Genomic DNA, 24,923 nt, shown 5'->3' on the forward strand with positions numbered 1-24,923 from the left:
AGAGACTTATCAAATGTTTACGTCGTGGTGCAGCGGCAGCAAGTGTATTTTAAGCCTGTGCTAACTGCTAAATTGCAGTGTTAGCCCTCCTGTTGTCCTCATTTACAGGCACCAAAAAATATTGCTTCCTTGTCTGAAAAAAATCCAAAGATTCAGCAAAAAATTTCCCCAAAGTTTGTGAAAATTTGCAAAACCTTAAGGAAGAAAATTCCAATTATTCCTTGAAAGTTTCCCTTAAAAGTTTTATTTAAAAAAAATCCCCCAAATTTGGCAAGAAAATTCTTGTAAATATTTTCAAAAAATTAGTAAAAATCTTCCAAAAAAAATCTTAAAAATATCTAAAGTGATCACATATATATCAGTAAAGCTTCTATTGTTTTCTTTAATAACATTCACAAAAAATCAACCAAAATCCAGCGAAATTCGCTGGATTTTGGTTGATTTTTTGTGAATGTTCTTAAAGAAAGAAAGAATACATATTTTTTCCCACATTTTCAAACTTTAAACCGGGTCAGTTTTGACCTGCAGGACGACACGAGGGTTAATAGTCAAAAATATGATAGCATCTTACGGCATTCGTAGCGATCTGAATGCAGCCTTTAGATGGTTACAGATACTGGGAGGTTTGAAAGCAGGGCGTGTCCCCTGTTCTGGGCAGGAGATACTGGTGGGATCGGACCCCAGGCCAGCAGGCCCGGTCAGCACGCGGATGCTGATGTCCACAAAATCCCCCCGTCCGAGCTCCCTGAAGGTCCGGCCGCGCTAAACAACCTTGAATCCTCCACTGTAAGCAGCCGAACTCTTGCCCCACTCCCCTGCACCGTTCTAAGGGTCTGAAACAGGACTTAGCAAAATGTCATTGTGGTCTTTTATGTCATGCATGCACCGAGTATTAATCACGGCTGGATCCGCGCCTGAGAGGCTGATCAAATTTATTGTTTGGCTGCACGGGACAGTAATGGGTGTTTAATTACTCAATAAAAGCCCTTTTATAGATTCCCGGGCCTCCTGTGTGTTGAGCAAATGGTATTGATCTGTCTCCAGGCTGCTACATGATAGCCTGTGAAGGAGAATTAGAGCCGTTAGCCTGCTAGCATTTTCTCATTCATTAGCCGCATTAGCCAGAGGGTGGTTAAGACGTAGCATCGCTGTTAATACCGGAGTCTCAGAGGTTTTTCTGTCTGCCTTGTGTTGTAAAGCTCCGCGCGGCTCATTTACACAAATATGGATTAGATGGGCAATGAATAACACCGCGGAAGGTGTTTGAATAAGAGCCTCCAGGAGAGTCGTTTCTCTCCGGAACGTTTCCGTCGATGCGCTAACTACGGTGTAATCCTCAGGACTAAATCTGACGACGCCCTTCGCTGAGCTGTGAGCTGCATTAGTCGGGCCGCCGTCTTCCCCGCACGTTTAATCCCACCACTTCCCCACCCTCTAATCTGTAATCTGACGGCTCCTCCTCCTCATCCTCCTCCTCCTCCTCCCTCGTCTTCCTCCGAGGCCTAATTCTGGATCTCCGTCCTCCGTCTCACCCTGGAGGAGGAAGGAGAGTGACGGTGACAGTGATCCTCCATGTGGTTTTCCGTCCATGCATTCATGTAGCCCTCATGGTGTCCACTCTGTCTTTCTCTTTTTCTTTTTTTTCGTGCCTGGCTGCATCTGCCTTGCTTCCATTGTTCTTTTATGTTGAGAGCATATTGCTGCTTCTGTGAACCAGCTCCACTCCTCTTGATGCACGGCAAAACCGCCGCAATATCTCCCTTGATGTGCCTATATCAAATGAGCGCGGCCTATTACAGACGTGCCGGAGTCAGTTGGGCGGCTTTGTGGACAAAAAAAAAAAAAGGGAAAAAGGGCCTGCAAGGGACCATGAAAGAGACATTGTCCAATAGAGACCGTACAGTTCCTTTGTAGATAAATGGATTTTCATGCTTATCAACCGCTACAGTGACATGAGTGAAAACTGTGGAGAATGTGGAATTATTTTCACTCCTCGGCCGTACACAGGGATAACTGTAGCTTCAAGTGTGTGTGGTCTCTCATTGTCCTGCAGCGAGGGCTTTTTTTTTTATTTATTTGGGTGCTACATTCAATTTAGAGCACTGCTAATGCCACCAATATGCAGCCAGCTGGAGGAATATTACTCTGGAAACACTTGTGCATTAAAGCATCGGGTATAGAGTGTATATGTTATTACTAGGCGACCTCGTTTCTCCTGAATGTCACCTGTTTAGGAGCACGAGAACATATTAAAGCTTTTAGACGCACTACTTTTTATTTTTTTAAACCGCTTGGTAATATATCACAGCGACAAATTTAGTCTTTAAATGCCTAGAAGTCAGGGCTGGGTTGTTTCCATACCGAATCATTAGTTCAAATCATATAATATTCACACCCATGGCTTTAGTTTTAAGTTTAAAAATTAGCTAATTATCTTCATGTGAAGCTTGCAAACAAGTGTCTGCTGGACTGAATGTGGGTTTGTACTGAGAAACAGCTTTTCGTTTTTGTTTAAACTGGCAGTCGACTGGTTAAAGGAATTATTAGAATCTTATTTTACACGTTAAACTACATCAGCAGCTAAAGTCCAGCACCGTCGACTGTGTTTTTTCACTCAATGATGCAAAAATCTGCTTTATTTTAGGCCACAAATACATCCTCAGTAGGAGTTTAGAGTGTGGATGCAGTTTTGTTTGACAAACATCACAATTTGACGAGTTTTCTAGACATGCGTGGAATCAGTGTTTTACTGAATTGTGTTTGAATCTTTTATTTGGATAGTAGACTGATGTAAAACAATCAATCAGAATCAGAATCACTTTATTCATCCCTGAAGGGAAAATCAGTTGTCAGGGTTCTTATCTGTTTAATTTTGAATTGAATAGCCTGACTGCTGATGGCAAGAAAGACTTCCTAAATCTTTCGGTCTTGCAGCACAGGGATAGGAGCCGTCCACTGATGTTTCGTTGTTCATTGAGGCAGTATCCTGTTGTAACATTACGCCCAAATCCCTTTATCTAACTGTATTGTACAGCCATGGCCATAAGTTTGGACACAGCATGACTTCCTATGTCTGTTTTGATGTCTATTACAGAACATAACTAATATTTTCTGACAGCACCAGTTTAATTAGTCAACAAATCAACAAGGGATATAATATTATCAATAAATTCCAACAATTGGAACAACTTTGTTCCCAAAACATAATATTAGAAGAAAACAACAAAAAAATGCAGTACTTTCACAACCGGATTTGGTAAGAATAACAAAATGACACCAAACTCTTTTGATGTTTTTTTTTAAAATATGAAACTTAATATAGTTCTCAGGAGTTGTGTACTGTATTGTAAGTGACAATTTTGTGGTATTTTCTAAGATTCAAAAGCGTCATGGTACTTGTGTCCAAACTTATGGCCATGACTGTATGTGTAGATTACAGTTAAAAAGTTTGTTTTCATCCAGAGAATCTCACATTCTCCATGAAAACTCCCACTTGTATCCATGTGCTAACATAACTGCACAAGGGTTTTGTAATCATCAATGACATTACAACTAGAGCTGGACCCGAATATCCGAATATTCGTATCCGGATATTATTTTGGTATACGAATATTCGTCGGGTGTTACAGGGTGGAGCGAATATTCGGAGGTCAGAAACCACTGTTCGGGCCAGCCCTACTTTCAGCAGCATTAGCTAACACAATGTAGCATTAGAACACAGGAGTGATGGTTGCTGGAAATGTTCCTCTGTACCCCTATGGAGATATTCCATTAAACATTTCCACCTAGAATAGTCATTTACCACATTAGCAACGTCAAGACTTGTGAATTTAATATGATCTTCTTTGAAAAAAAAATGCTTTTCTTAAAAAAAATAAGGACATTTCTGAGTGACCCCAGCTTTTTAGTGTATTTATTTTATTGTGTATTCAGTAGGTGAGCTTGTTTGTTCTTTTCTCTGCTTTGGCAACACAAATGTGTTTACATGACACACTGCTGCAGATTGAGGTGGTGATTTTACTGCATTTCTGATTCATTTAATGCTATCTTTATTTTAAGAGCTTTTAGGACAATTTTAGGTGTCGTTAAACTTTTGAACAGTGGTGTATAAATATTAAACTCCAGCTGGTGTGTGCTGTTGAGAAAATATAGTAAACGAGGCACAAAAAGTGTCCCAGCTGCAGCAGTATGTAAGCAGAGAATTAAGCCATTCTAATCCCGGTAACGTGCACATATATGCAAGCATACACACACACACTGACACACACTGACACACACATTAAAGCCCGTTCACATTCCGCTGCCTGTGGGGCGCGAATGAGAAGCGATGTCTACTCGATGCGGAGCCAGTGATCTAGGTAATCTGCCTGTGCTGTGGGACAGGTCTATTGGTCCACAAATCAATTGGCTTCATGTCCGTGCCATTAGGCTAACATGGCGCTGCCGAGGCGCTGAGAGCGGTAAACAGACTGTTTAATTCCCCTGGACGCCGGCCAGGTGGACACTCCTCCTCCTGTTTCCTCCCCGATCCCTCTGTTTTGTTTTTTTTTTTTATTTTATTTTCTCGCTCTATCGTCCTCTCACATTCCTTCCTCCTCTCCACTTCAGTCAATGCGGTTATTCTCAGCGGACGAGTGCTTACAGGAATATTGCTTGGAGGGATTGTGTGTGTGAGTGTGTGTGTGTGTGTGTGTAGAGAGGAGAGATTTTGGCCAATGAACCCTTGTTGTGCTCTGTCCTCCAGTACTGTGTCTATACTGAGTAAGTGATCCCTTGGGATGCAGTCCACACATCCAGCATCCCTCCATGCGTCTGTCTCTCCCCCGTTCTCCCTCTCTATGTTTGTCTTTGTTTCTCTCTCCGTGTATATCTGCTTGCCATTCTGTTTCTGTCTCGATCTGTCTTTAAATATTTCCTCCCCCTGCTTTTTTCCTTTTTTTTTTCTCCCTCTCCGTCTGCAGACAGAAGCAGAACAAGTACAGTAATGTGAGGGGGCTGCATCAAAAACAAACACACGCTCTCATGATTAGAAAAATGCAGATTTGTGTCCGGGGCGGCTGGAAGTTTACCACTTCCTCTGTCGTTTTGGTTTCCCTATATGGGGGCGGCTAATGACTTAGCTTGTGTAACGTCAGCAGTTCAATTTTTTCGCTCCGCGTCCTGTTTTGTGCGAGTCTTTGTGTGGTAATTGAGCCAGTGTGTCTTGACAGATGAGCGTCGTTGGCAGCACCACTGTTGTGCGTCTCATTTCCTGTTGCAGATTGACTGATAAGATAAGTGGCCCGTAGCGACGTCTGAGAGCTTTGGCACAAACTAACAACCTGATGAACGGCTGCGCTAAAGCCGCGATTAAGCCGCATGGAGGGGAGGGGAAGGAGGGGAGATCTGGGCCCGGCGAAGAATACCGGATTACTCACCGAGCGCAGATTAAAGTTGCGTGTTCGACTGTGTTTGAAGTTCTGGCGGCCAGCGAAGACGTCGGAGATGACAGAGCGCGTCTGCAGCGTGGTTTCAGATTTGCCCGTGGTGCCAGAACATTTTACTGTTGCTAGGAGACGCCGCAACCCTCGGACACATCTGGTCAGCTGTTAGTGCAAGTTGTTGACAGGAGCAGGAGCGTCTGCAGCAGCGTGATGTTGTTTACAGTCGCAGAAACGTTCCCGCATCGGTGTAGAAATCTAATTCTGACGGCGTTGAGGTGAAACGAGAGGCTCTGTCCGGTGGTTTTATGCAGCGGGAACAGATACCACAACTTTCCAGAACAGACATATCAGGGCCTGAGCTTCGTTCCCCAGCTTTGACTCATCTCCCTCGTGGGGCCTCGGCGGTGGAATGACGTTGCTCCAGCAGCTCAGCGGAGTCGGTCCTCGTGTTTGTCACAGCCCATCGCTTTGATAAATACAGCGGCCCCTCGTCTATCATAGGGGTTACGTTCCACACCCTCCCCATGATAGAAGCGACCATATTTATTTTATTATTTATGTGTATTTTAAGGCTTTGTAAAGCCTCCCCACACACCGCAGAGCAGCACTATGCAGCGATCAGACACACAGGAGACAGAGCAGACTGATGCTACGGTCGCTTATTTCCATTAAATATACATTTATATTACATCGTTTTCATTTTTGGGCTCGGAAATGCCTTTTTTACCGTAAAAATGATTGAAATAATGCAGCGATCACAGAGCTGGTCGCAGTGTTTGTGGGTTTAAATGTCATTATTGTGGTTTGTTGTTGTTTTATCGTGTTTTTGTTAGTTTGCTTAATGTTGGCAGGACCGTGAGTGTTTTTTAAATTTTTTTATTCAGCCTTTATTTGTACATGAGAGACCTGTGCTCAAATCACACAGCGAGACAACATTGAGTCACTGACAAACAACACTAAGGGACAAAAAACAACACAATACAACAACACAATGTAACACTGAGTTCCAGACAGGTTTACGACAAACACAACATAGCGCCAAGCAATGACATTTAAATGTAAAAATACTAGATGATGTTTCCATGTTTGGTGACTTCCAGCCACATTTTTGATATTGTCGATGTCTCTGTGTCAAAATAAAAGCATCTAGCAGTTGCATAGTGTATATATAAAAATACCTGAAAACCACAAAATTCTGTGGTATAGCAAAAACCTGTGAGACCAAATGCAATTTTAAAATCCATAATACAGTGATACCGCGAAAAGTGAGCCGTGAAATGGCGAGGGACCACTATATATATATTTTAAGGCTTTATAAACCCTCCACACACCACAGAGCGGCACTATATGCAGCTTCTGTGTGAAACGGACAAAGCCAGATGGTTTTTATATATCTTTTGCCTTGTTTTAATTTTTTAGGCTAGAAAATGCTTATTTTGCCGCAAAAATAATTGAAATAATGTTGCGATCGCAGAGCCGGTCACTATGACCGAACTGTTGTGCTGCAATGCACCATGGGAGTTCTCGCGTTGGGGGTTTAAATGTCGTTATTGTGGTTTAGTGAGTCCGGTTAGTTTGGTTATGTTGTCAGGAACATGAGTGTGAAGCGTGTTTGATGACTTCCTGCCACATTTACTCTGGTGTTGCTCTCTGTGAGTGTCAAAATAAAAGCATCTGTCGGTTGTGGAGTGCCTAAAAGACAGCTAATCTCGTTCTAGCCTCATCCTTCAACAAGCTCACCACAATCATGCAGATATTAAAATACAGATATACGGAAAAATCTCTAGACATAGTGAAAAATCTGTGATATCAAATAGAAGAAGAAGAATGGCTTTATTGTCATCATACCAGGCATGACGAAAACATAAATAGCTTCTGCTGGACGGTGCACAAGAACAAGCAATAAGAAATCAAATATCAGCATTAAATAATAAAGTCAAATGTACATATATAGCAAAACTACATTAGTAATGACAACATCTGCAAAGGAGGCCCGATATATAGAATATAGGAGGTAAATGAAATGGAATGAATAGAAGAAGAACCAGTAAAATTGAATAAATACGTCAGGAAGTTGCACGAAAGCAGCGAAAAGTGGTATTGTGCATTGAGGTAGACATGTGTTTGGAGTTCAGGAGTCTGATGGACCATGGATAGAAACTGTTCCTAAGCCTGTTTGTCCTACATTTACAGGATCTCAAATGCAGCTTAAAAATCCGTGAAAAGTGAGCCGGGATGTTAGTGTTTTATTGTGTTTTTGTGGTAGTTAGTTTGGTGAAGTTTTATGATGAGTGTGAGGTGTGTTTGATGACTTCCTGCCACATTTACTCTGGTTTGTTCTCTGTGAGTGTCAAAATAAAAGCATCTGGGAGTTGTAGGGTTCATAAAAGGCAGATATCATTTCCACTCTGTTGTTCTTCAATGCAGCACAATAATAAATATTTGACAATACATGCACGCCGCGGTACAGTGAGACCACGAGAAGTGAACCGCGACTTCCTCCACCTCGCTTCCCAGGTTTTCTTCACGTCCTCGTAAAAACAATCGCGGTCCAGATTTGTCCCAAAAACGTGCATCTAAAGCTGGATTGTCATTCGTGTTTTGCAGATAAACTTCTGCTGTGAGAAATCTGTGAAAAGTCCACAAAGTTGCACGCAAACACGCACGTCCACGCTGCTATCAAGGTCCCGCTCTTTCCCACTCCAGATCACGCAGGACCCAAGGGAAGATGCAGAATAGTATTAAATATCTCATCCTGTGTTTGGTTCACAGCTTCAGCGGCATTGAGCAGGCTCGCTACATCATGCTCTCCTGGAAGGCTGCGATAGTCGCTGATGACATCTGCAGCAGGTCTGACTGCAGCGCTACACTTTAACCCGCAAAAATCTGTATGTTTACCGAGCAGCGCTTCTGTTGGCACAAGCAGTGGAAGTTAATGTGGACGTAAAGCTCCAAGCTACAACATTTTGTTGTCACTTTAGGACTTTCGCGAGCGTAATGTGTGACATTTATTTGGCATATAGTGAGGTTTTTTTTTTTCCTGGGCTGTACTGTGAGTCGCTGAATGAGCTGCTTAATCCGGTTAGTGTCAGAAATTAATTCAGCTAAATTACATAGAGTGACTTCCTGTATCGTCATAGAACCTATAACCAATCAGAAGGGCACTTTAGAGCAGCAACAATCAGCTAATTAAGAACATTTTAATGCAGCTGTTTTATTCATTGTTGTTCAAATGGTGCCATGATTGCTTGTTTAGTCTAAACTGTTGTTGTTCTTCCTCATGCTAGTTAACGAGGGGAACAATTAGCCCACCGGGGTAGCACTGTAGTACACTACATTTTATTTTATTGGACGCTCTAATGCTTTTAAACCAAAAAAAATAACCCTAATTCAGAGGCAAAGATGTTGTAGTTGCTACTCATCCGTCAGTTTCTTCAATAAATCAAATGCTGTGAATAGTGTTGATTAAAATGAATTTTTACACTAGAGTTAGTGTCACTGAAACGCCAATAAATTGTTCCATTTTTTTCATGGTTTTTCACTTGTGTCGAGGTACAGGGTAGTTTAGTTTTACAAACTTCAGTCTTTCACTCTTTCCAGTTCAAATCCAAAGCAATTCCACATTTTAATTTCCATTTTTTTCCCATCTTTTGTTGGCTAGAAGAACATTAAGCATAGATGTGTTGCCGTGGAATACACTGTGCATTTGAATTTAAACATATTTATATGAATATTTCATTTTCTCCACATTCTAATGATTCAGAATGACACATAATAGCCCTAATTTAAAGACAGTGATGGTGTAGCTTCAGTTTGTTTCGTTTTTCAGATTGCATGATGTCATTTCAAACTTATTTCATCATTTTAAGTATTACTGCATTGTCTTTGTGGACTTCAAACGGTAAAATAGACGTTGCTTGTTGACGGTTAACCTTATATTTAACATCTTTCCAATGCAAATCCAAAACAATTAGACAAATTAATGTAAATTCAAATGGTGTCATGGAGCTATTTTCTCCATCTTCAGTTGGAAGAAAGCTTGTGTTTTAGCGACGGACAAGTAGAGATCACAGAATCCTGAATTTACACACAAAGGTTGATGATCCTGTGACTCATACTCATCCATCAGGATGTGTTTATTTTACATTAAAGCTGGGCTGTAATAATAATCCTCTCTCCACAGTGGAAGCAGGTGACAGCAGGACTCAGAGCTTTATTCACGTTACAACTAAACGCTGTGTCTTTTTTTGCATCCTTGCGAGCACAGCCAGCAGTGGTTGTCGTTTCAGCCCGTGAAATCAGCAGTCGGCGGATAAACAGAAGCCCGTGTTCGCAGCACGGAGCCTCGCTGCCGTGTTCGTCGGCCGTGAATGTGATTACAGCTATTGATCGATAGACAATGACACGATGCTGCTGGATGTCACCTAAGGAGAGAGTGTGAAATCCAGGAGCACAGAGAGGAGAGGGAGTGGGAGTGTGTGCGTGTCCATATGCCGGTGCGTGTTGGTCCATATGCCGGTCTGTGTGTGTGCGTGTGTGTGTGTTTAAGTGTGGGTGCGTGTTAAACCCAGATCCAGTGTGGTAATGTGAGATCAGACGTAGCCTGTTAGCCGGAGCCTTACATCTGCTGTCAGCCACTCGCTCTAACTCTGTTAAGGACGTTATTGATTGCTCATTATTACCCCGTTCCCTGAAAGATGAGCGTCCCCTATGATCACATTAAATCTCTCCCTCGTCCAATTCTCCTGAGATGCCTTCTGCTCATCGGTGCCCATCAAATTTCTCCTCCGAGATCTGATATCAAGCAGCCTGACATTCCCTATTGCCTCCAGTTCTCGTTGCGTCTTGTTTGATTTACTCCAAATAGATGTCTTTTTTTTTTTTTTCTTTCCTGAACGGACGCGGTTTGGCTAATTGATGTCTTTAGTCTGTGTAATGGAAATCAGCAAACACGGATGATTTGAAATTATGATTTGTTTTCTTTTTATTAGCGCAAAGAGAGGCTTCATGTTAACTTTGTGATCCGTGTTTATTGACTTGATAGCAAACAAGAGGAGCTGACAAGAAAGTCATAATATGTGCTTTATTTTTCCGACTGGGGCTATTTTTGCTCGGCTGCCATTTCTTTAAAAGGCACCTGATCGCGAGAGGGTTTTTATTAAGGCGATCATGTCAAACTCAGAGCCTCGTTTGGAACTTACAAAATCCGCCTTTGCTGACAAATCCCTCCCCCTTTAAAGTTCGGTGCCCTTTCCCGTGCCTCAGGTTGTCATTTTCGCTGACGATAAACAGTTGTTGAAGGTGTCATGCGTCCGCCAGCCCCGCTAAAGTTTGGCACCGGTGAAATCCAGCCCTCAGTGAGAGGCCATCTCATCGGCCCCCGCCATCCCCATGAATAATGCAGAGCTATCGACTGTGTCAGTTGAGCGCGAGGAGACGCGGCGGCAGCCAGCTTGATATTCAGCTGCCGAAGCTGACTGGATGCCCTCACTTTGAGACAAACTGCTGGCAGACTGCTCCGACTCCAGCAGACAGGACCTGAATGTGCTCATATGAGATGAGCACCGTTGCGCTGGTGCGGAGGTAGAGTTGTGTCCCAAGGAAGCCCGGATTCCTGCTCGAGTGGGCAGAGAGGCAGAAATGTATGTTCGTGAATCCGTATACATGCGTTCACAAATATTTACCGTCCTCAGCTGTGCGGTAAGCACGTCCCGGTATGTATATGTGTGAATGTGTGTGCAGAGAGCTCTAGTGAGAATCTGCTGCCCCCTCGACACGACCGGTTCAGTCTCAATGCCACCGATCGATGGGCGTATCGATCCGCTGTTTGACTGTTTAGACAACCTGTGTGAATTCCAGCATAATGTGAAGCACAGTGGATTTAAAGACGTGCACACGGGCAGCACCGACTCGTGTCTGCTCACCTCCTGAAACGCCGCCGTCCCTCCTCACGCCTGGAGCTCCACATGTGAGTTCAGATGGAGCTCGTAGCAGCTATCCGTGGAGCTGAGCCCTCACCTGTCCTGTCAGTAAACTCCGCTGTCATACAGGTGCCGTCACGATTAATGACTCCAAAGTTTTTTTATTACCAGAGAAGTGGAGAAATGTTTTTAGCGTACAGGAAAGTCATGACCGGGATTCATCGTGGCGCCTGATGTTGATTTAATCTTTTGATGACGACTAGTTGAGGGTTTTTAGTCTCCTTTTAGCTAGCCTTGTTTGTGTGTAGACATCGCTGCTGTTTCTGTACATCCTGTTAGCCTAGCGTTAGCATAAGCATTAACGTCCTCTTCTTTCTACATATGAGATTGTGCGTCTGTGTTTTTTTAGAGAAGTCACCCGTTGCGTTGCATTAATGCTTAAAGTTTGGCATAATTACTCCACCAAGGAATGCAGTGGAGTTACGTGATGATCGCCATTGGTTTGTCTGTCTGTCTGTCTGTCTGTCTGTGTGCAACTTTAATCAAAAACAGACTAACGGATTTAGATGAAATTTTCAGGGAAAGTCAGAAATGACACAAGGACCAATTGATCAGATTTTGGGAGTGATGCCGCTTGTAGTCTGGATCCACAGATTTGTTAAAGATTTTTGTATTGTGAATTAGCTACACGGCATCACTGTAACCATGACAACAAGTGAACACTGCATCAGCTGCCTGCTGACGATCACATGATTGTAACCCTACCACAATTCTACCGCTGAGGACTTATTGGGAGCTGAAATGATACAAGGAACAACTGGTTAAATTGTGGGGGTGTTTCTGAGTCCCATCAAATCCGGCCACCAGCTACATATTTAGGTCACGTGATTCGGTATCCGTACACATGCAGAACACACCTGTGCTCGGCGCAAGGTCATTTGTTTGCGGGTCTATCTATATTAAATGATGCCGTGATTTCTGCCACAAGTGTTTTAACAATTTCATCCGTCGGAAATGATACGACTGAGCAGCCTTGGAGGAGGACTGCTTTCTCTGAGGGCTTTTCTTGTCAGGTTTGGGTGACAAGTGCATGCATGCTTCGCCTCAGCTCCACCTCTTATTACATTTTTGGATTAACGGGGAGTCAGAAGGAGTCAGATGGCACAGCTGGAGCCACCCGGCTGAGCTTTAAAACGACCTGGGGGTGAGGTCACCATCCTAATGTGCAGTCATTGGTTTTCTGTGATACAATAACAGTCTGTAGTTAAGCTTAATTTTTCGACTAATTTTCAGAAAATTGACAGAAAGTGTGCAGTTGTTGTCGCCGCTTCTCAAGCTGGTTGCCGTTAATCCGTTGCAGTGGAAGCGGATACGACAAGATGATGTAATTAGAGGCTCCGGTCAAACTTAATATGATCCAAAAGGGTGTGTTCATGTATTAATTTGAGGGACAGCATTCTCATCTCTGCTCTGGAAGTTTACATTCAACATGCTTCGTGCTCGTCGTGATTTGTTCATCCTTCATGTTCTTTTTATTGACGCACGCCGCGGCAGACAAGCCGTCGAGGCTTTCAACTTTTCTCGGGGTGTGTTTTTAAGCAGGAGTTGAAACCGTGCATGAAAACAGGTGGACTGTGAGTCCGGCAGATCTGCTTGAGTCGCAGCGAGAGAAGGCGTAAGTTGGCAGATCTTGCCAGAATCTATGTGAGGTGTGCAGGATTTGACACTTCAAACATGCACCGTGAAGGATCCTGCAAGTTCACAGGCTGGGGGTAGAGGTTATCCCAGCCAGGGCCTCTTCAGGAACGCACACACACACAAACACAAACACACACACACACAGCCTCGCACGTGCACCACTCAGGGCGGGTGTTAATCTCCACCAACTGCTGTTTAACTCTAATCTCGCTCGCTTGCCAAGTGTTTGATACACTGCAAAATCCATCTTAACGAGTTGTGAAGGCTTTAAAACCACATTCTTATGCATTAGCTCACCTGATGAAGTGTTTTTGGTAGAAGTGAATGTTTTTCTGCATGAATTTTTTCAACTTTATTGAAAAGGCGAGGAAAAAAATCGATCCTGGAAGTTTAGATTAAATCAGGGGCGTCAAACTCATCTTAGTTCAACCTGAAATTTCTTAAGAAAAGTACGTGAAATTTCATCAACATTCAGCCTCAGTTTATCATTTCCACGTTACAACTTCCAGATCACAGAGTGTCTACAAAGGAACACAACGTTTAGTCACAGCTGAATGATATAGTATTTTACTTTACGATCGAAACGACAAAAATCGACCAAAAAAAGACAAAAAAACAGCAAACATAAACAAAATATTACTAAAACGAGACACAAAATGACAAAAAAACAGAGAAATGACATGAAACAGAGCAAAAAAGAGACAAAAAAATTGATTAAAAAGTTACAAAGTGACAAAAAATGGACAAAAACAAGACAAAAAAATTACAAAAAGGAATGAAAACGACAAAAATGATCATCAGAACAACAAATACAGCGAAACACAAAATAATGACAAAAATAAGCCAAAAAAACACAAGCGATCCAAAAAGGAAACACAATTGACAAAAAAGAACAAAAACAAGACAAAATATTAGAAAAATGAGACAAACAACATGAAACTAAACAAAAAAGAGACAAAAAACTTGACAAAAAGTTACAAAGTGACAAAAACGAGACAACAAAGGATGAGAAAAAGGAACAAAATGACAAAAAATTGATATAAAAGCACAGGCGAGCCACAAAGGAAACACAAAATGGCAAATACACGAGACAAACAACAAAAGTCAGACAAAAAAAACGACAAAATACACAACAAAAACAAGACAAAATGTGACAAATATGAGACTCAAAATGACAAAAGAACAAGGACCAATCTAGTATTTTACTTTATGATCAAAACAACCTGTCATGATCTAGAAATGATTTTAAATTTATAGTTTAACAAATCTGCTGTTAATGTCTTTTCTGTAATGTTTACTCTTTACAAAGTCGTCCTGGGGGCCGGATTGGACCCTCCGGAGGGCCGGTTTTGGCCCGCCGGCCTCACGTTTGACACCGCTGGTTTAGACAGACGGTTTTTGCAGTGCAGTTGTTGTTTGGCTCTGAGCTGACCCGCTGCTGTTAGAAGAAGAAAACTATGGAGCTGTGGTCCAGTTCACTGTCTGACTGAGTGCACCCCCCACCAACCAACATCTCACCCCCTCCCCTTCAAAATCACCCACCCACACACACACACACACACAGAGCAGACAGACATAAATGCATCCACAGATGGTGACACTCCAGCAGTCACTCCTCGGCTGTCTGTCTGCGTGCCAGCGATGATAACACACACAGACACACACACACACACAGACATATGCACATGCATACACACCGCCTGGCGGCAACAAACACGGTGATGCATCGCTGAGCATCGGCTGGTTTCTCTCTAACTGCTGAGGGGAAATCAGTGTGGTGTTAAGTAACCATTCATGTGGAGCCGAGACCACACACAAACAAACAGCGCACCTACACTTCTAAAAATACATTTAGCTCCCCACAATAATATCATACGATTGAATAATAGGAAAGTTCTCTCACAGGCGGGACTTGTGTACGTATTACCGACTACCCAGCGCCTCCACGAGTGATCATTGATATGTTAATCCGGCTCCGGTATCACTATTTAATTCCCATGACAGATATCTCTTGTGCGCTTTCAAACTCTTACTTGGATTGTGATATATTCATTTGTTGATGCATTGTTAATGCCTCCACTCTGGTTCGGAGTGTGCTGTGTAGGTAATCGCCCACTCCGGGGCTGCTGCCGCGCCGCTGTTTGTGATGTGGATCTTCCCGAGGATTGTATTTGAATAATGAGGGAGGCTGGAGCGTTCTCTTGTGCAGAGTGTCTCCGCGCTGCCGCAGTAAATGACCTCTGAATAGTTGTTTTGGATTAGCCATCAAAGTCTTCTCTCCAAGTGGCCAATAGATAGGTACTTCCAGAAATGAGTCACTTGAAAATGATCATTGCCGCCGTTGCCGTATAAGATAATGGATAACCATTACACTCCATTTTCCCCAGCTCCTCACCCACACAACGCCTGCTCTTGAAATATGATGCATCCACTGTGCTTAGTGAGCACTTAATGTCCAAAAGCACCGTGTTTGTTGAGATTTACAACTGCGCCGGCAGGAGGGGGGTAGAAGAAAGAGTGCGTCGTCGGCGTATAATGTTGTTCACTCAATAATTATCTCATTTTATTTACGAAGACAGACAGCTTTAGACGGGGTTAGAGGCTTCCTCTCTATTATCTCCACCTGCCACCCCTCTGCTGCAGCCCCCCCCCCCTCCGCCTGCCCCTAAATGACGTCCTTCACGTCGAGGACTTTCCAAAGTTTGCGTCGAGCAGGAAGGGGGTAGCGCGTCCTCACCGCCGCCTGTGTGGAAAAGAGGTGGGAAAAAAAAAGAAAAAGACGACAAAATTACAACACCGGTCGGATCGATGTCATTTCTGAAAGGATTAGGCCTCCTCTCAGAAATCTATTTTAATTACTGAACACACAGGTAAACAAAGTGGTGGTGGTTCGCCGGTATGGATCCGGGCGTCAGAGGAGTATCGATGGCGTGTGGCCCCACGTTAACCTCGGGGACGCTCTCAAAGATCCCGCCGGCTGCAACCTCAGGTGGGAGCGGCGGCCAGGAGGCTGTTTGGAGGGAATGCCGATGTCGACGCAGGACTGACAAAGAAGAGGCGAGAATGTTAGTTTCACAAGTTAGTCTGGCTCGTTCACCTCAGAAAATAAGTGCAGAATCAGTCGATGGAGCCTCGTTTGCTTTATATCCCCAAAACAGCAGGAAGCCATGGTGGCAGAATGTCTTTCAGTTTATTAGCAGGGGCGATATTCATTTGTTAAGTCATTTATTATCATGAATAAGCCCCTAAAGCCGGCCTATAATAGATCAGCGGTGTGATTGAATAATGAATTTATCACGTGTAAATCAATAAAGCGACAACATTAAGGCTTTATTAAGATCATTCTGACTTACAAACCTTTATAAGATGCTACTAATGCCTGTGCTGGTTGTTCTTGCTCACTTGCCTTAAAAAATAAGTGCAGAATCCGTCGATGGAGTTTGCTTTACATCCCCAGAACAACAGGTAGTGATGGAGACAAATTGTGGATGTTTGAGATGAAATCGCGTGTAAAAGTGGTGATAGAGAGTTTTCAGTTTATTAGTGGCAGCAATATTCATTTGTTAAATCATTTATTATCATGAATAATGGCATGTTTATGAACTATAATCGATCAGTAGTGTGACTGAATATTGGATTTATTACATGTAAATCAATGAACTGACAACATTAAGGCTTTATTAAGATCATTCTGACTGTATTAAGTACTTACAAACCTTTATAAGATGCTACTAATGCCTGTTTTAAGTCTGTAATCTATTTATTGATGTGGAATGAATGTAAAATACATTACTAACCACTAATAAATCCTTTAAAGTGCTGCAAAGTGCTTATTTTTTCAGTTTTTACTCGTACATGTTATGCACGAGTCAGCGGAAAGAACGAAGCGGTTTTTATAACGTCTACCTTGTTTTTAAGGGTGAACAAGTTTATATTTAATGCTTCAAACTAATCAACATATAACTGGTAATGATTTCTAACTTAATAACGGCGTTAGTAGCTGCTTCTAAATGTTTTCTGATGCCTTTGATAAGAAAGCGCTCTTTAAATTACCGTAACTCCTCAACTATTTGCGCTAGAGAGAGAATTCGTTACGTCAAAGGAACCACGTGCAACGAAAATCACCGCATTAGAAAATGTCAAATGTTTGTGCATATTTATTATAGTTTATATTTAAAATGTGTGTTGTCTGATGTTTTGTTCATGTTCAATTCCAGTTCCTAATTCAGTAAAATCCAAGTCTGTTTTTTTGTTTTTTTCCCACTTTAAACTGCTGTAAGATTTTCTAAACACATAGTTTATGTCAGATATTGAAAGCTTTGGTCGCTCTGAGAAACAAAAAGCCAAAAGCAAGCACTTATAGTATGATTTCTGGCTCTTTTACAGCCTAAATAACCTGCGTGACCCTTGGGTGTTAAAGGGTTAAAGAGGCATTAGTAGGCAATAAAAAGAATTTGATGACTTTATTAAGGGTTTATTAATGATGAGAGCAGTGTAGATCAATGATATAAATAAAGAATGTACTAATAATAATGCAGAAAAGCTAATAGTTACAGCTTGTTTTAATAAATTCTGCATTAGCGATGACCTTATTAAGCCATTAGCAAACACTTTTAAACTCATCAGGAAGTTTTAAAGGTTTTTAAAAGGCCATAAATCTAAATATTCAAACACACCAACTTTACCCCAAGATCATCTCATTTTTTTGAAACAACCACGATCCATAGCGGTGCAGCAACAACATGACAGCTACATACGTGTACTCCCCTATTGATGATCCGTCTGCGCTGGTTGTTTTTTTTTTTTTTTGCCGGCTTGTGAAAGGTTTGCTTTTCCGAGTGATGAAAGAGGAGCTGTGGAAGACGCTGCCGGGGTCGTGACACTGTTAGAGCACAGTGGTGGTGAGAGTCTTTACAGATGTTTTGTTCGCCAGATAAGAATAATCTGTTTGCCTCGGCGAGCCTTACGTTTCCACGCATGTCTGTCTTCGTTCGGTGTGTGTGTGCGCACGGCTGTCTTTGAGGAAGGAACCCTGCGTGGAGCCGGGTGATTAGGCACGCTGCGCTAGTCACAGGAAATGGAGTATCTGACGGACAGGCCGAGTGCATTATAGATGAATGCCATGCGTTAGCGGCTCCGAGCCCCCGCCGAATATCTCTCAATTTCCTCCCTGAATGACAAAAGAAGCCACGCACAATTTCCTTGATCCGGAGCATTTGTTTAACGGCGCCCTACCCATTTAACCCGCCCATTCAATAGTCTGTCTAGTAAAAGGAAATTTAGACAGTGTCAATTTATACAGCTCTGAGGAAGATCTGATACTGGCAGGCAGGGGCGGCGGCGGCGATACGCCTCTGGAATTTAGTCAGAGATTTACAGCAGTTTAGTCGGGCTAAATTTAGAGTCGTCATTAAACATCCCCTAATATTTTTAAAAGCCTCGACGTTTCCATAAGCTGGATTCCTGCACCGCAAACATTTCAAAGTGGTCAAAGCAGCGCAAACTAATCACGAGGTCAGAGATCGCCGATTACAATGAGCATCCGATTTTTTTTAAAGACGCCGTCATTTGTCAAATATCCTTATATCGCCGCTCCGAGCTGTCATCTTTACAGCAATCTCTCTTCCCCCCTTTGCTGTCTTTGAGTTAGTGACAGCTCATCTCTCCCGGTCACTGCTCGCCGTCTAGACTTTGAACTCGCTCTGTTTACTCCCTTATCTGTCGTCGTCGTTGTTGTTGTTGTTGTTATTGTCGTCGCTTTCCGACAGACTAGTCGTCGTAATGGTAAGTCGTGGCTGAGCTTGAATCGAGAGGCTTCAAAGTGTGCGGATTCGGGGCTGTTTTCAGAGGGAGAAGTCTGGCGTGGAGGACGGTTTGGCTGTCTGTCACGGAGGGTGGAAGTGAAATTTAGTTGATCTGTTAACGCATGCGGTTCTGATCCAGATTTAAACAAATAAAGGTCGTTAATAATGACAGTTTTGGCTCACGCTGTTGCTCCTAAGAGAGAGAGAGAGAGAGAGAGAGAGACAACCGCTCATGACTAATTTCATAATTAATTGCCTTTTGGAGGACCTAATCACATTATTTGACTCTCTACTGTAGGTTGTGTGCCAATACAGCGTAGCCCGTGGCTTAGTCACAGTGTGCCGGACTCATTAACAAGGCGGTCCACAGGTTGTCACACACACACACACACATATGAGGCCTGTGTGCATGAGAACACACACACACATTGTTAAACAAAACCTACATACTGTACGCCGCATATAGAGGTTTTTCCCGTGCAGTGATTTAGAGGTTAAAAGATGCCCTCTGGTGTATTTGATAAGGATTTGAATAACTGGCTGCTCAGATTTCCCCGGTGGTGCGTGAAAACAGGTCTCTCCTGATGAAGTTATCTCCTGTCACACAGCTCCTTCTCCTCCTCCTCCTCCTCCTCTTCCAGACGCTTTACCCCGACACACCGGAACACGTTTTAAAAACAGAACTGCGACGTGATCGTTTGTTTTTGAGGGTCTCCGGTGTCTGTTTGTGTTAGAAAGACAAAGAAGGGCGCACACGTTTGTACGTCTTGTCTCGGATTGCGTGTGTGCTGGCATGTCGGTGGCAACATGTGTGCCGGCGTCTCTTTTTCCGCACACATACGGCTTAATTATGACGTTACCAAAATGGGCAGTTTGCTCTGACACCCCGCTTGCAGAATCACACAGCGGACAGACTTAAAAGAGCTCATTAGCTCTCTCTAAAGAGCTGTTTACTGCACACACACACACACACACACACATGCTCAGTAATAGGCAGCTCTGTTGATGCAGATGGACGCCGAGTGTAATGAGAATGATTAGGCTTCTCTATGTGGAGGCTGGAGGAGAAAGAAAAAAACTGGCAGACTTGACGCTTCAGAAGGTGGAGAAGATTTCTGTTGGATGTTGTTTCAGCTGAGTGCACGATCCCTCTCCCTCCCTTTCTCCCTTCTCTGCACCACACACACACACACACACATCTCTTTAACTCACACACTTTACTGCATGTGTCCATCCAAATGCTTTGCAAATTTCCCCCAGGCCTTACAACTCCTGAAAGATGCTGGAGATAGAGGAAATCAAATATGCTGCAGCCTTGCGGCTCTATCGAAGTGCAGTAATAAGACAAAAAAAAAATGAATGGAAAGAATTCAGCTCCTCTGCTAAAATCTGGATGAAGCCTCCTGTAACCCTGATGAAGGCCGCTGCACCCAAAACACACTCATTGCAATATTAAAGCTCGTGCAAATAAGGCTCCGCAAGCAGCTGAATTCTTTTCATATTTTAAATAAGGAAAGGGCCTTGACAGTTTCTGAAAATGAAAGGGCGATGTTTTTTTTTTTTTTAAACGCCCAAAGAAAAACCACCATGATGGATATTTGTGTTGATTTTGATCCACGTCTTTGAATCCTTTGACAATGATTTCACTGACTTTTTTCAATGACTTTCAAGGTTGTTAAGTGTGAGTAAAGGGGTGTAGCGACGCCCCACCCTTCCCGCACCACCACCACCACAACGTTAGGAGATTTTGCTTTCCTCATTGCCCCTGGTTTACATCACATTGAATTAGAGGATACACCCTGAACGCCACCAAAGTCAATCCCCCTCCATCTCTTCCATATGTTTTGGAGAAGGAGCAGCGAGTTCAAAGCGCTCAGTTCAAAGCATCTGTCCTCATTTGAATAACGTAGAGTAATCGCTATTACCTTATTTAAATAGTGCAAGTTATCATTTGGCCTTCATTTGCATTGCTGGGGTAATCACTGCGTCTCTGCATTAACCTCATTATAGAGGAGATGAAAGCCCTGATGGAGCCCGACACACGCTTTTATATATATGTTAACTTTATTAATGATGGAATTAGAAAGATTCGTGTTGCTTTAAACAGAGCACATAGCGGGATTTGATGGAGCGTCAGACGTTACGGAGGGATGACTTGCGAGCTGTTTTTGTGCATGTGTGTGTTTTCCCCCCTAAGGTCTTCCTCTTTCTGTCGTCGTCACCCCTCTCCATCTTGACTTATTCTTCCATATTCAACATATTTCTTAACATGTCATGTTTTTGTATTTCATTGTGGAAAAAATACCAACATTTATGCTGAAATTCCACCTAAGTAGAGCCTCACAACAGAATGATGCCACCGTGATCTTGCTAAGCTAGGCTAATTACCTTTTGCTAGGTGTGATTTTAAAAAATGCTTTAGCCACTGTTTTATTTGTATGATTGACATACTAAAATTAACTTAATTCTTTGGGAATGCTACCAAAATGATCACATTTTTAAAATACATGCAACAGCAAGGAAAACGTTGACCTTTAGCTTTAGAAATGCTAGTCTTAGCTAGCTCCAGCTTGGCATAAAATTAGTATTTTAATAGTGTAGAGTGTATGCATTTAAGTTTTTTCCTCCAGCTAATACAACTCCAGTTAAATGAGATAACTGAAAAAAAAAAAAAAATGTCACAATTTTGTAGAAAACAGCTGGAGAGAATTGTGGTTTTATCTTTAGCTTAGGCTAGCTGTGGCTATCGTCTCAGCTAGCTTTCGTTTGCTCTAGCTAAATATTAGCTGACTAGTAGAAAGAGTGCATTGCAGCGCAGATTAGTATGTTTTTGAACAAGTGTATTTAAGAGAATGAACTTCATTTTTAATATTTTAAGTTCATAATTTACTGTAATTAAATGTATTTCTGTTTAGATAAATAGTGTAGTTGAATGTGTATATTTATGTTTTTTCCTCCTTGACTTCCACAGTGAAATGCCACAACTGCCTAAATTTCCAAAATGTAATCGTTTATCACAGTTTTACATAAAACAGCTGCAGAAAATTGTAGATTTAGCTTTAGCTTATGCTAGCTGTCGCTATCATCTCAGCTGGCTTTCTCTTGCTGTAGCTATATTAGCTGACAAAGAGTGGATTACAGTGCAGATAGTGAAGAAAACAAACTCCATTTTTATTATTTTAGGTCCATAATTTACTGTAATTAAACATATTTCTGTTTAGACTGTCTGTCTGTCTTATTTATATTTAATTACATTTAAATACATGTTTTAGAGCTAGCAACAACAAATAAATGTAATTTAAATGGGACTTTATTGAACTAAGTTAGTTACCTTGTACTAGATATTGTTTTTTACTTCATTTAGACTATTTTAATTATGTGGGATGACTCACCAAATTACCAAAATGTCAGTTTTGCTTTATAATTACAGGTAACTGCTTAGGAAATGGCTCCGCAACAAATACTGTATTGGAGTGGACGTAGAGTTCAAAAAATAGTTTGGGCAGCAATACAGAGCAGATCCAAAGTTGGATATTAGTTCTGTTTGGTAGTTAATGCAAATTTAAGATGCCTTGTTTGGGGAAATTATATATTCTGTGTGTTTACTACATGCTAATACAGATGTCAAAAACTCAGATTTAGCTAAGCATTAGCCAAATATACTGTGAACTGAGCTATCAAGGTGGACTTAATTATCACGTATGCTTTAAGGACGAGGTCAAGTTCTATTTGATGACGCTGTCGTACTCGGTACACCAGAGGAGGTCAATAATTACATTACTCAATGAAAGATGGCTGAATGCCCCTTTAAATGACATGTGAAGGTGGATATTTCTGCTGCAGAATCTCGCTGTAGGTTGACCTCAGATCAGCGAGGCTGTTTGGCTGCAGAAAGGAGGAAAGACGTGCAGTAATAAAAGCAGACTTTGGAGTATCATGAGAAGGTGTGTGTGTGTGATTGTTGAAGACGTGCATGAATCTGGCTTAGAGCGTCTTTTTTTAGCACGTTGCCCTCTCCCTCTTCAGCCATGTTTTACTTAGTAATGCTGAAAAGCTGATGTTGAAACAGCAGAGATAGCATGTGCACGACCAAAAGAACATTTTGCTTCTGGTGTACAAGAGCACGATTCTGAGAACAGCCTTGAACCGTTTGATATTTTTAATGATCCTGTGATATGAAGTATTGATAGGTAATAATGCTTCACTGACAAAATAACAAACTGCATCCTGTTTTGGAACCCTGCAGACAGATTGAGTTTTCTCCATGAAATTACTGGTTACACAGCTGTTTGGAATCACAAGCAGTCATCGCTGAGGTGTACAGACTTTGCAGCATTAGGTCTGTGCAAATTATAGATATTTGATCTACTCATGTGAGTCATGCATGCGTTTGGTAAATATACAGTCATTTTTTATTGTCTATTAAAATTAAGAGAGACAGATAAACCATTTTAGGACAGAAATTATGCTGCTGTGAGATCTGTATTTGGCCTAAAGCCTAATTCTCTTTTATTTTCTCCTTGAAATGCCGCCCTTTTACAGCACTTTTCTACATAATATATTCTTAATATTAAAGGAGCCTCCCAGCTAATACAAAACTTTCTCCGGCTTAGCTCTTTGTCTGAGGTGTTCCCTGCTTGTTCAGTAGGAGGATGACGGGCTTGCCAGCCCCTGCAAGACTCCCCTCGGCTAAAATGTTGTAAATTAACACAATTAGCAGATCGCCATTCTGCTAATTAGCCACTGGCGTCTGCCGAGAGATGGCTAGAGAGGAGAATCAGAGAGGAAATGGGAGTCTGGGGATTCCCCCCTCCCTGCCTGTGTTGTTACCAAACAAACACAGGCCTCGGAGAAGAGAGCACGGGAGTGTGAACGTGTGTTTGTGCCGGCGTGCGTGCTTTTTTTCCCACATGTATGTGTTTGTAGTCGCATAAATGGATGGGAGGAAGGGAAGATTTGCTCCTCCATGAATGGGTTTTATTGTGCACGCCTGCTTTACTCACACGAGCACAAAAACACACACATAAACCAATTCTGAAGCAGGGATTGCTCACCAGACCCCCAGCTGTGGGTCTCCACATGCAGCCGCTGCCAGTCAATAAAGTCGGAGGAAGCAGCCTAAATGACACCGATATTATCCTTTATTTGTGTGCGCTAAGTCAAATCAAACGGGGTTCAATCTGCCGTGCGGCTGCTGTGATTACGCCCTGTCCAGCCTTTGATAGCGCCTCGGCTTTGATAGTGAGACAACGATGGAGTCGCTGTGTGACTGTCAGTGTTTGCAGATGGCATTGGCTGGGATTAAAGGAAACAGTGGCTCTCCAGCCTCCTGAGGCAATAAAGGGGAGAGCCAGGTGAGTGTGTCTGAGATGAGATGGAGCAAGGAAGGAGGGAAGGGGAGGAGGCGAAGCGAGCACAGAGGGAGTAAATAAGAGGAGGGGTGGCTGTGAAGAAAGGGAATGAAAGGAAAAGATATGCATCGAAATAGATGGAGTCAGAATAAAAGGAGGTGAAGAGAAATAAAGACAGATCTAGCAGGAGGGGAGGTGGAAAATGGACGACCGGAAAAAAAAAAGAAAAGCAGAGGGGAGAGGCTGAGAGGGAAGACAAGGCGGCAGGGAGGCATGAAAAAGAGAGGCAGACAGAAAGGTAAAGAGAATGGTAGAGAGAGAGGAGGTCAAGGTGGAGCTGTGCAGACAGGAACTAAGCTTGAGACACAATGTGTTGTAATTCATAGCTCGCTACAGCTCCTGTGTGCGTGCCTGTGTTTGTCCGTCTGGGTCAGTGGATGTAAGCTCGTGTGTGAGCGCGTGCACGTCAGCACGCATGAGTGCCGGCATAGATAGTTTTTTTTAAACGCCTGTGAGTCTGAGCTGTGTGTATGTGCTGAATGAAAGCAGAGGGGGGTGGATGTGTGTGTGTGCTGCTTTGTGGCACTCGGCGAGGCGCATTTTCAAACCCATCTCCAGCCACCTCGGATGAGCCAGGGATTATAGAGTGACCCTCAATGCCTCTGTCTTATTGGTCTGCCCAGGGTGCATTAGGCTGCCGTAACCAGCCATCCCTCCGTCCCTCTG

At 42.7% G+C, this 24,923-nt stretch overlaps 1 protein-coding gene and 1 long non-coding RNA gene across 3 annotated transcripts in view; one reads left to right on the forward strand and one right to left on the reverse strand.

Annotated features, from left to right (window-relative positions):
- The window catches only part of LOC127532183 (uncharacterized), an 809,822-nt gene that overhangs the window by 182,391 nt on the left and 602,508 nt on the right, over positions 1-24,923 (reverse strand). The gene's annotated exons all lie outside the window — the stretch shown is intronic.
- LOC110964743 (fidgetin-like) overlaps positions 1-24,923 on the forward strand; it is a 39,950-nt gene that overhangs the window by 7,579 nt on the left and 7,448 nt on the right. The window lies entirely within an intron of this gene.

The sequence above is a fragment of the Acanthochromis polyacanthus genome, chromosome 22, assembly GCF_021347895.1.
Source record: "Acanthochromis polyacanthus isolate Apoly-LR-REF ecotype Palm Island chromosome 22, KAUST_Apoly_ChrSc, whole genome shotgun sequence".
In the NCBI taxonomy this organism is placed as follows: domain Eukaryota; kingdom Metazoa; phylum Chordata; class Actinopteri; family Pomacentridae; genus Acanthochromis; species Acanthochromis polyacanthus.